Source organism: Lynx canadensis, chromosome C2 (genome assembly GCF_007474595.2).
Source record: "Lynx canadensis isolate LIC74 chromosome C2, mLynCan4.pri.v2, whole genome shotgun sequence".
Taxonomy (NCBI): domain Eukaryota; kingdom Metazoa; phylum Chordata; class Mammalia; order Carnivora; family Felidae; genus Lynx; species Lynx canadensis.
The window spans coordinates 93,788,628-93,802,947 of record NC_044311.2 but is presented as its reverse complement, the minus strand read 5'-3'; the positions used below and the strand labels follow the sequence as shown (position 1 = coordinate 93,802,947).

At 35.9% G+C, this 14,320-nt stretch overlaps 1 long non-coding RNA gene across 2 annotated transcripts in view; it reads right to left on the bottom strand.

The window, feature by feature from the left end:
* Positions 1-14,320, bottom strand: part of LOC115523715 — a 28,268-nt gene that overhangs the window by 11,838 nt on the left and 2,110 nt on the right. The window contains exons 1-2 of one of the 2 annotated variants that reach the window (XR_003971823.1): positions 8,842-9,070; positions 4,350-4,411 (exon numbers count right to left, since the gene is read on the bottom strand). This is a non-coding gene — a long non-coding RNA (uncharacterized LOC115523715). Of the gene's footprint in view, positions 1-4,349; positions 4,412-8,841; positions 9,071-14,320 lie in introns of those variants that run through there. The other variant, XR_003971824.1, reaches the window with a different exon arrangement.

Below are 14,320 nucleotides of genomic sequence, written 5' to 3'. Positions count from 1 at the left end.
TTAATTTGTTAAGACTTGTTTTGTTGTGTAACACATGATCTATTATGGAGAATGTTTCATGTGCACTCAAAAAGAATGTATATTCTGCTGCTTTAGGATGTAATGTTCTGAATATATCTGTTAAAACCATCTGGTCTAGTGTGTCATTCAAAATCACATTTCCCTGCAGGTTCTCTGTGTGGATCATCTGTCCATTGACATAGGGGAGTGTTAAAGCCCTCTATAGTATTATATTAGTCCCCTAAAGTCCCCTATAGATAGTATCATATATAGTATTAATATAGTATTATATTACTATCAATTAGTTCCTTTATGTTTGTTGTTACTTGTTTTATGTATTTGGGTGCTATCATGTTGGGTGCATAAACATTTATAATTGTTATATCTTCTTATTGGATTGTCCTCTTTATTTTTTTTTGAAAAAAAATTTTTTGATGTTTATTCATTTTTTTGAGAGACAGACTGAGAGTACGAGCAGGGGAGGGGCAGAGAGAGAAGGAGACACAGAGTCCGAAGCAGGCTCCAGTCTCTGAGCTGTCAGCACAGAGCCTGATGAGGGGCTTGAACTCATGAACCGTGAGATCATGACCTGAGCTGAAGTCAGCCGCTTAACCGACTGAGTCACCCAGGCGCCCCTGTCCTCTTTATTATTATATATGTTCTTTCTTTGTCTCTCGTTACAGTCTTTGTTTTAGAGTCTATTTTGTCTCATGTAAGTATTGCCAGCTTTCTTTTGACATCCATTTGCATGATAAATGTTTCTCCATCCCTTCACTTTAATTTGCAGGTGACTTTAGGTCTGAAATTAGTCTCTTGTAGGCAGCATATAGATGAGTCTTATTTTTTATTATCCATTCCATCACCCTACACCTTTGATTGGAACATTTAGTCCATTTACATTCAAAGTAATTATTTACAGTTATTGCCATTTTGTTACTTGTTTTGTGGTTGTTTTTGTAGTTCTTCCCTGATTGTTTCTCCTTTTACTCTCCTTTCAATTTGCTAGCTTTCTTTAATAATACATTTTGATTCCTTTCTCTTTATTTTTTGCATATCTATTACTGGTTTTTGATTTATGGTTACCATTAGGTTTGAATATAATATCTTCTGCATATAGCAGTCTATATTAACTTGATGGTCACTTAAATTTGAGCACATTCTTTACTCTTCACCCCCCATGTTTTTGGTATATAGTATCATACTTTATATCTTTTTATTTTGTGAGTCCCTTGACTGATTTTTACAGATATACTAATTTTTACTGCTTTTGTGTGTCCTACTTTTCTTACTCTTACTTATGGTCTTTCCTTTCCACTCAAAGAGTCCTCTTTAACATTTCTTGTAGGGCTGATTCAGTGGTCATGAACTTCTTTAGCTTTTGTTTGTCTAGAAAACTATCTCTCCTTTTATTCTGTATGATAATCTTGCTGGATAGAGTATTCTTGGCTGTAGACTTTTTCCTTTTGGCACTTTAAATATATCATTCCACTCCCTTCTAGCCTGCAAAAGTTCTGGTGAGAAATCCACTGATAACCTTATGGGGTTTCTCTTGAATATAATTGTCTTCTTTTCTCTTGCTGTTTTTAAAATTCCCTCTTTATCACTACTTTTTGCCATTTTAATTACCATATATCTTGGTATGGACCTCCTTGGGTTGATTTTTTGGGGGCTCTCTGTGCCTCTTGTATATGGATATCTGTTTCCTTCCCCATATTAGGAAATTTTCAGCTATTATTTCTTCAAATAAATTTCCTGCCACGTTTTCTCTCTCTTCTTCTTCTTCTGGGATCCCTATAATGCAAATGTTATTATGCTTGAAGGGGGTCACTGAGTTCCCTAACTCTATTCTCATTTTGCATAATTTTTTCTCTCACCTGCTCAGCTTGATTACTTTCCATTACTCTTGTCTTCCAAGTTTCTAAGTCATCCTTCTGCTTCCTCCAGCCTGCTATTTATTCCATCTAGTGTATTTTTTATTTCATGTGTTGTGCTCTTCATCTCATTGGTTCTTTTTTATGTTTCATATGTCTTTATTAAGGGTCCCAATGATGTCCTCCACTTTACTCAAGTCCAGTGAGTATCTTTATGATCATTACTTTAAATTTTCTATCAGACATCTTCCTTACATACATTTCACTTAGGTCTCTTGCTGTGGTTTTATCCTATTCTTTCATTTGGGACATATTTCTCTGTCTCCTCATTTCGTCTCTCTGTGTCTGTTTCTGTGTGTTAGGGATGTCAGCTATGTCTCCTGCTCTTGAAAATAATGGCCTTATGAAGAAGATATCCTGCAGTGTCCCCTATTCACCAGAACCTGGTGGTTCAGGGGTGTCTGCTATGTGTGTGGTGTGTGCCCAGCTATTATGTCTTGGCCACTTTTTCCTTCAGTCCAGTCATCTTCAGAGGTTCTCTTTGCCTGTTGTGGGCAGTATATTATGTGTAGTTTTAACAAGGTGAGCTCTGGTATGCTTGCAAAATGAGGCCTGCCACCCCCACCACCACTGAGACCAGGGCCTTGTAAAATGCATGGGTCAGGAGATGCAGTGTTGGCAAGGTTTGCATTGGTCTTCTGGCGGAGGGGACCTGCAGTGCCCAGACTAAGGTAAACAGGACCTGAAGGGGTGGATCTGCTGAAGTGTGGGAGGTGGGGCTTGGTGTAAGCAAGTTAGTGAATGTCAGTGCCCCTGCTGGTTATGCTGTGGGGCAGGGCAGGGATATGGCACCTGCCAGCTCCTTTGTTTGTGGAGAATTTCCTTCAGGACATGCTCTGAGATGTATAAATAACGGTTCCTCCCATGTGCCCCAGGCATTTTTCAAACTGCCACTTCTAGCTATTATCTCCAAGATGTAGAACTGAGTCTGCTGATTTTTAAGATTCCAAGCCTTAAGTCCCACTGGTTGTAAGAACTCATGAAATTCAGTCCCTCTAGTTTTAAAAGTCAAAGGCTATGGAGTTTCATCTTCCCAGTGCAGGATAGCCAGTGTGATAGTCTGTCTCTCACCCTTCTCTGCACCCAGGGCTCCTTCCCTGCTGCAGATTGCCACATCTCTGCCCTTCCTACCATCTTCATTGTGGTCTCTTCTCTACTTTAGTTGTGGAGTTTGTTTTGCCAGTCTTTGGGTCTTTTCCTGGGTTATTTATGCTAATATGAGTTATCTAGTTCCTTCTGTGGGAAGAGGTGAGTTTCGGGTCCTCTTACTCGAGTATCTTGATCCCCCTCTCAAATCTGCATACTCTTGGCATAAAGGCCAAACATGTCTCTGATCCGGCCCCTATTTCTCCTGTATCATATCTTTTTCTCCAGCTCTCTCCTACTCAGCATAATAAATTTCATTTAGTTATTCATACTCTCCATGATCTGTTCTGCCTCCAGGCATGCAACATGCTCTTCTCTCTGCCTGGAATATTCTTCTGACATTGACCACTCCATTTACTTCTTAGCTCTTAAATAACCCTTCAGAATAATATCCCTCTCATAATAATAATAATAATAATAATAATAATGAGTTACCTTTTTATTGTATATTCAGGCACTATGCTAAGCAATTTATATGCATCAACTCATTTATTTTCATAGAAAACCAATTAGATGAGTACTTTTATTGCCTCTATTTTAAATATGAGAAAACTGAAGGCAGTAAAGATAAAGAAACTTGTCCAAGGTAACCGAGCTAGTAGATGTTGTGCTTGCAGTGAGACCCTAGCACTCCAACTTTGATTCAAGTGTCGCATTTACATGCACAAATACCTGTCTGTACTTACCCTGGCATAGCTCTTACCACCTTGCATTATAGTTGCTTGTTTTCTAGAGGTCCCTTCTAGAATATAAGATTCCTGAGGTTAAAAACCATATCTGCCTTGTTTCCTTTTGTAGCCATCTTGCCTTACACATAGATAGCAAGGGCTCAATAATTTTTCTTTTTTTTTTTTTTAAAGAAAATAAAATATTTTTTCCCAGGATTGAGAAATGGGAGAGTGTAAGAAGAGGTTAGTATCATAAAAAGTAGGAGAGTGCGAGGGGCACCTGGGTGACTCAGTTGGTTAAGCATCTGACTTCGGCTCAGGTCATGATCTTACAGTTCGTGAGTTTGAGCCCCGTGTTGGGCTCCGGTGCTGACAGCTCAGAGCCTGAAGTCTGCTTCGCGTTCTGGGATTCTGCGTCTCCCTCTCTCTCTGCCTTTCCCCCGCTTGCATGCGCTCTCTCCCTCTCTCTCTCTCAAAAATAAATAAGCATTTTAAAAAAGGTAGGAAAGTGTGAGAAGAGATCAATATCATAGAAAGCCCTTCCCTCAGGTCATCAGAAATAATAACCACTGATAGTTTTAAAATCTAGTATTAAGTAACTCACCACTACTAGAAAAGTAGTCCCACGAGAGCAAAAGTCCCACCGGAGACATCTCCTCTTCTTACCTGAGAGGGGTGAGGAAAAGAAGAAAAAAAGATTCTGTGCTGTGATAACATTATAATAGATAAATTCCAAGTTTCAAGAGTAAAAAAAATAGTTGCTTTTAATAAGACATCTTTGGATACATGATTTGAGTACAAAATATTAGGATGGGAACCATTTTATTAGACTACTTAGTCACATGGAAACATTAAAAGAAGAAAAGGACTATCTGAAGCTAACCCAATTTTGATTTGTATGAGATCACCTAGATTTGGGATGGAATCACCATGCAGGAACTCTGACCTGCTTCTCTCCTGTTTTACTCCTCAGAGTAAGTCACCTACATCAATTTTGACAAGTTATCAGAATAGTCACACACTCATCCGATCTTTCTTAGTAAATTGTGGCTCCTCTGCCATAATCAGTAAGGAGTTAAATGTTACAAGTTCTTTGCAGATTAGGAAACCATACATACATTGAGTATCTTCACTAAGAAGATGGCATTTACTGGTTTTCATAAATGGGTGTAAATCTTTGAGATCTAGGATTCGACAATGGTCTCTTAAATATGACACCAAAAGCATAGGTCATGGAAGATCATTAAAATTTAAAACTTCTCTCTGTCAAAGGATACCATCAAGGAAGTAAAGAGACAACACACAGCATGGGAGAAAATATTTGCAAATCATATATTTCACATGGGATTTATATCTAGAATATATAAAGAATTCTTACAATTCAATAATAAATAGACAAGCAACCCAATTTAAAATGGGCAGGGGCGCCTGGGTGGCTCAGGTAGTTAAGCATCCGACTTTAGCTCAGGTCATGATCTCATGGTTTGTGGGTTCAAGCCCCATGTTGGGCTCTGTGCTGACAGCTCAGAGCCTGGAGCCTGCTTCCGATTCTGTGTCTCCCTCTCTCTCTGCCCCTCCCCTACTCACATTTTGTCCCTGTCTCTCAAAAATAAATTTAAAAATTTATTAAAGAATATTTTTTAATGAGCAAAGAATTTGAATAGAAATTTCTCCAAAGAAGATATACAAATGACCAATAAACACATAAAAAATGTTCAACATCATTAGCCATCAGGGAAATGAAAATCAAATCCACAAAGATATACCACTCATACCCACTAATAAAGCTAACATAATAAACACATAATAATAAGTGTCGATGAGGTTGTGAAGAAATTGGAACCTTCATATGCTGCTGGTGGGAATGTAAAATTGTGCAGCAACTTTGGAAAACAGTTTTGGTGGTTCCTCAAAAGATTACACAGAGAGTTATCATATGACCAGCAATTCCACCCCAGGTATATAGCAAATAGAAATTAAAATATATATACACACAAAAACTTGTACATGAATGTTCATAGCTGCATCATTCATAATAGCCAAAAAGTAGAAACAATGTGAATGTCCATCAACTGAAGAATGGATAAACAACATGTGGTATATCCAAATAATAATAAAAATCATTTGGCACTAAGAAGAAAATAAAATATTGATACATGCCACAACATTGATAAACTTTGAAAACATTATGCTAAGTGAAAGACATACATTATATTGTATGATTCTATCTTTGTGAAATGTCCCAAATAGGCAAAATACAGAAAACAGGATGGTGATTATCCAGGTTTGGGGTGAAGTAGGGGAGAAATGTGAAATGACTGCTAATGTGTGCAGGATTTCTATTTAGAGTGTTAAAAATTCTCTAAAATTAGATTGTGGTGTGGTTGCAAAACTCTGTGAATATCCTAAAGAACCACTGAATACACATTAAGTGAGTTAACTTTGTGGTATGGTATTTTTTTTATATGTTAATAAAACTATTTTTAAAAAATACATAATTAAGTATGTTTAAAACACTTAGCTTCATGCTTAAAGAGCAAGAAATTCCAAGACACCAACCAAAAGGAACAAAACAAAGCAAAAACAAGAAAAAACTATCTTCTCTAGTCCAAACCACAGATTCTCAACTGAGTTTAAGGACAGGCAAATATGATACCTTGAACTCAGCTCAAAGTTACTTTCACTTTGGTTTGCTCACAAATCAATAAGTAAGCAGCATAAAAATAAGAGAAGTTGCAGAAGGCTCCACACTAATCCTTTTGTATATCATGGATGTACACTCCAAATTTAGTGATCCTGGTACCCCATAGAGTTAGATATTACAGGTCAGAGGATCGCAAAACTATAAACTCACTGTCTGTTACATTACAGCCTCAACACCCCAAAAGAACTCACAATAAACTTGATAAACAAAAGAGGTGTTTCTTTAAAAAGACTGTTTAAACAAACATTAAAACATACTAGAAAGTATAACTGAATATAATCAAGAAAGACAGAGGACTCAATATTGGAAATTAAAAACATATGTGGGGATTGAAGTAACAGTCTAAGAAAATACTTAGTCTCAATAAATCATAAATCTGAAAGGAAATGCAATATTTTTCTAAGTTGAATCATCAAAAAATTTTAAAGTATAAGGAAAAAATTTAAGTAGACCAATAATCATACAATACTGGAAAACCTACAGTAACTGGAAAACCTACAAGAGATCTGTATACACCACAACCATAACCCCCACACCCCGAGAAACCAGACCATGTGATTTTATTTTATTATTTTTTTTAACGTTTATTTATTTTTGAGACAGAGAGAGACAGCGCATGAATGGGGGAGGGGCAGAGAGAGAGGGAGACACAGAATCGGAAGCAGGCTCCAGGCTCTGAGCCATCAGCCCAGAGCCCCATGCGGGGCTCGAACTCACGGACCGCGCGATCGTGACCCGAGCTGAAGTCAGACGCTTAACCGACTGAGCCAGACAGGCACCCCAAAGACCATGTGATTTTATAGGTGAGTTTTGGAAAATCTTGAAGAACAGATAGTTCATATATAAACTGTCCCAGGACACAGAAGAAGATAGTAAGTTTCTAAAATCACTTTATAAAGCTAGCATACTACTAATGCCAAAAGTCTACAAATACAAAACAAGAAAGGGTAACAATAGATCAACTACTAAAATACAAACATCCTGAATAAAATATTAGCAACTGATCTCAGAATTGTATTAAAAGACAAATATAGGATGACCAAGTAAGGTTTATTCTAGGAATGGATAACTGATTTAACATTTAAAAATCCATGGATGTGGGGCACCTGGGTGGCTCAGTTGGTTAGGCATCCACTCTTGATTTTGGTTCACGTCATCTCACAGTCATGGGATCAGGCTCCACACTCAGTGTGGAGCTGCTTAGGATTCTCTCTCCCCACCACCTCCCCCCCACCACCTCTTCCCCTGCTCATGCTCTTTCTCTCTCAAAATAAATACACAAACGTTAAAAAAAAAATCTATGGATGCAACTACATGAATAAGTTAATGGAGATAATCATATGACTATTTCAATAGATTCAATGAATTATTTGATAAAATTCAAAAGCCAGTTAAAATTTTTTGTAAAATAGAAATAGAAAGAAACTTCATCATAGAAATTGTTCTATATATATTCATATATATTTATACATGTACATATATATATACATATATATATATACACGTATATGCATATGTATGTATATATATGTATATATCTGAAACCAAAATTAAGCATTGCACTTGCTGGGACATTCCCATTATATTCAGGAATAAAATGACATCTGTAATCCTCATTATTATTTAACATTGTTTTGTAGTCCTAGTCAATATTAGGAAAAAAAGAATTACAGTATAAATATTATAAAGGTGGGGGAAATTGTCATTACAATGTGTATCAAGAAAAATGAAACTAAAAAAAAACAAAAAGAAAAATGAAGCTAATCAGAAAATCTATTTAATCTAATAAGAAAATTTAAAAAATGGCAGGAGAAAAGAGAAACCAAAATTATCTTTCCTACATACTAGCATTAGCCATTTAGAAAATATAGTAGGAAAAAAAGATCCAATTCACAACAACAATAAAATTCACAAATTATATAAGAATAACATTTTTAAACAAATATACTCAACATATAAGAAGAAAATTCCAAACATTACCAAGGAACATAAAAAATGACTTTAATAAATTTACACTAAAACTCATAACAACTATTATTTACTTACTGCATGTTAGGCACTGGGCTAAATTCTTCATAAATATTATATTATTTACTTATCTCAATAACTAAATTGAGTAATTATGTTTCTCTTCATTTTACAAATGAAGACACTAAAGATCACAGAGAACAGGTCACTTTTCTAAGGACACACAGTCTTTAAATGGTCAGGACAACACTCAAATCCAATTTTATCTGGCTTAAGGCCTAGGCTTGTAGTCAATATGTAATACTAAAGAGATTGAAAATTAAAATGGGTGGAGAAACCAATCAGGTAACTTAAATGATTAAGGGGCAGGAGGGAAAGTGCAGGCGAAACTATTTCCTACCTGAACTGGGCAACTGCTACTCACCAGGCAATTGTTGATCTGTGGAACTATGGGCTCAGTAGTAACATACTTTCAATTCTTCAAAAGAAACCAAGCATCTGATGTGGATATACAAGTTGCCATTTTCAAAACTTTAAGGGGGTGGGGGCAGGTAGGGAGTGATGTCAGTAAAAGTGATAGAGTTGGTAGCTCCAGGGGCTCATCCTTCCACAAAAACAATAAAAAAATGAGCAAAAAATCTCAGTCAACTTTCTCAGAACTCTGGAAAACAGACAAAGATAATAGCAATCAAGTGAATGCTGAATCAAGGGGGCAACTTACAAACAGCAGGAGACCACTGCAGCATTTTTACTTGTCCTTGCTCTGCTCCTCAACTCAGCATCAGTTTTGAAGACAGAAGCCCATGTTCAAGTATGAGATCATAGTCCCTCATTCCAGAGGGAGCAGAGCACACCTGTTATCAAAGAATTCTGCTTGTGTTTTGACTTGTCTGAGGGCTACCTGAAGAACTGACATAAAGTGTCCAGTGGATAAAATATCTAGACAGGAGATCAATAAGATAATACAAGACCTGGGGCGCCTAGGTGGCTGAGTCAGTTAAGCATCCGACTCTTGATTTCAGTTCAGGTCATGATCTCAAATTTGTGAATTCGATCCCGACATCAGGCTTTGCACTGACAGCACACAGAGCCTGCTTGGAATTGTCTCTCTCCTCTCTCTCTGTCCCTTGCTGCACTTGTGCTCATGCATATACTTTCTCTCTCTCTCTCTCTCTCAAAATAAATAAATAAACTTAAAAAACATTTTTAAAAAGAAAATACAAGACTTGAACAGCACTATAAACCAACTAGACCTAACAGACATATAAAGAACATTCCACCAAACCATAGCAGATATACATTCTTCTCATGGAACATTCCCCAAGATAGACTATACATTAAGTCCCAAATCAAGTTTTAATAAATTTTAAAAGCTTTAAATCATATAAAGCATCTCTTCTGAACAGAGTGGAATGAAGCTATAAATCAATAACAGAAGGAAAACTGAAAATTTCACAAATATTTGGAAATTAAACAGCACACTTTTAAAAAACCAATGAGTCAAAGAAATTACAAGAGTAATGTAATGCTTTGAGATGGATGAAAATACCTTGAGACAGATGAAACCTAAAACGCAACATACCAAGATATGGGATGCTGGAAATAAACTACTGAGAAAGAAATTTACAGCTATAAATGCCTACATTAAAAAAAGAAGATCTCAGGGGCACCTGGGTGGCTCAGTCGGTTAAGTGTCCGACTTCGGCTCAGGTCATGATCTCACAGTTCGTGAGTTCGAGCCCCACATTGGGCTCTGTGCTGACAGCTTAGAGCCTGGAGCCTGCTTCAAATTCTATGTTTCCCCCTTTCTCTGCTCCTCCCCTGCTCATGCTCTGTCTCTCTCTCCTTCAAAAATAAATAAAAACATTAAAAAATTTAAAAAAAAAAGAAGATCTCAAATCAGTAAACTAACTTTATACCTTAAAGATCTTTAAGAAGAAGAGCAAACTAAACCCTAATCTAAAAGATGAAACAAAATTCTATTCTAAAAAATAGAGCAGAGATAAACTAAATAGAGTATAGGAAAATAATAGAGAGGGTCAACAAAAGCGGGTCCTTTAAAATAAAGATCAACAAAACTGATAAACCTTTAGCTAGACTGACAAAGAAAAAGAGAGAGACAAGTAGTAAATAACTAAAGAAATGAAAGTGGGTTGGGGCGCCTGGGTGGCGCAGTCGGTTAAGCGTCCGACTTCGGCCAGGTCACGATCTCGCGGTCCGTGAGTTCGAGCCCCGCGTCGGGCTCTGTGCTGACTGCTCAGAGCCTGGAGCCTGTTTCCGATTCTGTGTCTCCCTCTCTCTCTGCCCCTCCCCCGTTCATGCTCTGTCTCTCTCTGTCCCAAAAATAAATAAACGTTGAAAAAAAAAAATTAAAAAAAAAAAAAAGAAAGAAATGAAAGTGGGGACATTACTATCAATCTTACAGAAGTAAAAAGGATTATAAAGAGAATTCTATGAGCAACTATACAGCCAAAAAAAAAAAGGACAACCTAGATAAAAAGGAAAAATTCCTAGAAATATACTACCAAAGCAGACTCAAGAAGAAATAGAAAAAAAAAACAAAAAACAAAAAAAAAAACCTCAACAGATCTATAACACATAAACAGGTTGAATCAAAAAATCTCCCAAAAATTAGAAGAAAAAAAAATCTAGAAACAGAGACTTCACTGATAAATTCTACCAACCACTTACAGAAAAATTAACACTAAGCCTTTTCAAACTCTTCCAAAGAATAAAAGAGGAGGGAACATTTTTAAACTCATTCTATGAGCCAGCATAACCATGATATCAAAGCCAGACAATCACAAGAAAACTACAAACTAATATCTCTTATTAATATAGATGCAAAAATCCTCAACAAAATACTAGCTAACTGAATCCAGAAACATATTAAGACCATCACATTCTGTGACAAAGTAGGATTTACTCTAGGAACGCAAAGATGGTTCACCGTACAAAAATAAATCAATGTAATATATCACACTAATAAAATGAATGAGAAAAAACATAGGATCATCTCAATTAATGCCTATTTTAAAAATTTCAACACCTTTCCCTGATTAAAAAAAAAATACTCAGAAAACAAGGAACAGAGAGCATTTCTTCAATCTGATAAAGGGCTTTGATGAAAAATCTATATCATACTCAACAGTGAAAGCCTTCCCCTTATGATCAGAAACAAGATCAGAACGCCCACTTTCACCATTTCTATTCACCATTTTCTTGGAAGTCCTATCAAGAGTAATTAGGCAAGAAAATAATAAAATAAATAAAAGGCATCCAAATTGGAAAAGAAAAATAAACCTCACATGGTCTTTTCTCTGTGTGAGCACCTCCCCCTATCTTTTCCTCTTCTTACAAGGTCAACAGTCAGATTGGATTAGAGTCCCACCCCAATGATTAAGGTTAATTACCTCTTTAATGCCCCTATCTCCAGGGTCCTTTACAGGCTTTAGGGCTTCAACATATGAGTTTTGGGGGGAACACAATTCAGCCCATAACAGAGATCAATGAAACAACATCAGCAAGCCAGACTCACAGATATCCTTGACCTAGAAGACTTTTCTTGAATTTTTAAACAATCCCAACAAACTTTTTGATGTCATTGTTGGAACTGAACAAAAATATCCTACAGTTACTTGGAAGAACAAATATATGAAGTACTCACAAATTATTTTTAAAGAAAACAAATGAAAGGGTATTTGTTCTATGAGATATTATCGTATGTTATAAACCTACAACCAAAAAACAGTCTGAGAGAAACACCAGAACAGATCATTTTTTCTTGACAAAACAGGAGTGAAGTGTACAGAAATAGACTCAAGTATGTACTAGACAGTGTTATATGGAAAAGCTAGTATTTTAAATCAATGGAGAAATTTTTTTTTCAAAAAAAAAATGTCATTGTAACATCTAGATAACCTTTTAAAAATAAGATTAGGTGAGATTTCTATCACAAACCATCTACCAAAATAAAATACAGAATACTTAAAGCTTTAAGGTTTAAAAAATACAAACACATACATACAAGCATGCTACGTAAATAAGTCCTACAAATCAATAAGAATGAGACAAACAATCCAACATAAAAATGGGCAAAAGAAGTGAACAGGCACTTTGTAAAAAAGGATATCCAAATGGCCAATAAGTATCTGTAAAAGTGCTCAACATCATTAGTCATAAGAGAAACACAAATGAAAACTCCACTGAGTACCAACAAACCAGAACAGCCAACAGTAAAAGGCAAATATGCAAAGCAACTTGAACTCTTATGCATTGCTGGTGAGAGTGTATACTGGTACTACCATTTTGGGAAACTGTCTGGCAGTATCTATTAAGGAGTCTGTTCTATGACCCAGGAATCCTATACAGTGGTATATTCCAGAGAAATAAGCACTTATGTCCAGCAAAAGACACACACCAAAAAAGTTCTTAATAGTTCCAAGCTGTAAACAATCCAATGTCAACCAACATCAGAAGTTTGTAGTATAATCATACACTAGAATACTGCTCAGCAATCATAAATAATATCTAACAAGAGTCATATTGTATGATGTTCAAAAATCAGAGAAACTAAGCTATGGAAACACAGATTAGAACAGTAGTTAACTGCTAGAATGCTAGAAACAGTCTATCTCTTGATCTGGATGGTGTATGCATGGATGCATACATACATAAAAATTCATCAAACTTTGGGGCACCTAGGTGGCTCAGTCAGTTGAGTGTCTGACCTCAGCTCAAGTCACAATCTCCCGGTTCATGAGTTTGAGCCCCACATCCAGCTCTGTGCTGACAGCTCAGAGCCTGGAGCCTGCTTCGGATTCTGTGTCTCCCTCTCTTTCTGTCACTCCCCTGCTTGTGCTCTGTCTCTGTCTCTCAAAAATAAACATTAAAAAACAAATTCATCAAGCTTCACACTTAAGTTTTGTACACTTAACTCTATGGAAGTAAAAAAGAATACACACACACTGAAAAGTACTAAAAGAAAATACAGGTGGGGAACATTTATGTTATCTTGAGAGACAGGGAAGGTCTTTGTAAGCATGACCCAAAGGTAAAAACTACAAAGAGAAAAATGAATTTTACTCCATAAAAATAAAAAAAAATATCAAACTTCTAGATGGCAAACAAGACAGGAAATTTTATTTGCAATTCATATAATAAAGAATTAAAATTTTAATATACAGGAAGTTCTCACAAATCAATAAGGAAAAGACAAGGGCATGACTAGGACATTTACCAAAACCAAAAACAAATAGCCATTAAACATATGAAAAGAATACCGATTAAACAAGATACCATTTTTCACTTATCAGATGGGCAAAAATAAAAATATATAAAGAATTGGCATTGGTATAGAGAAATAGCACTCCCATATATTACTGGTGGAGTCATAGAATGGCTCAATTTTTCTGAAGGACATTTTAAAATATAGTACTTTCCAAAGACCAGAATGAGCACATTTCCTTAGCCAAGCAATTCCACAACTAAAAATTCATCTTAAGGAAAAAAACATGACAAGCTTGTAAAATGTCTGTATAATGATGGTCAAGGCAGCACTGTTAAAAGCAACAAAATAAATTCATAGAATAGATGACATATAAATTTTAAAATAGCTACTCTTTATGAGGCACATATGAACTAATTACATATATTATCTCATTTAGTTGTCACAAGAACTCTGAGAGCTATTACACTATTCCCATTTTCATCTGAAGATGAGAAAATTGAGGTTCAGAGAAATAATGAGATTTGCCCAAGCTCAACAATCTAGTGAATGACAGATACAGAATTAGAACAAACTTGGTCTGACTCCAAAAGGCAGTGTTCTTTAATTTAGATTACATTTATTGACAAGGAAGAACATTTATACCACAGTATTAAATGAAAATGCACTTTATGTA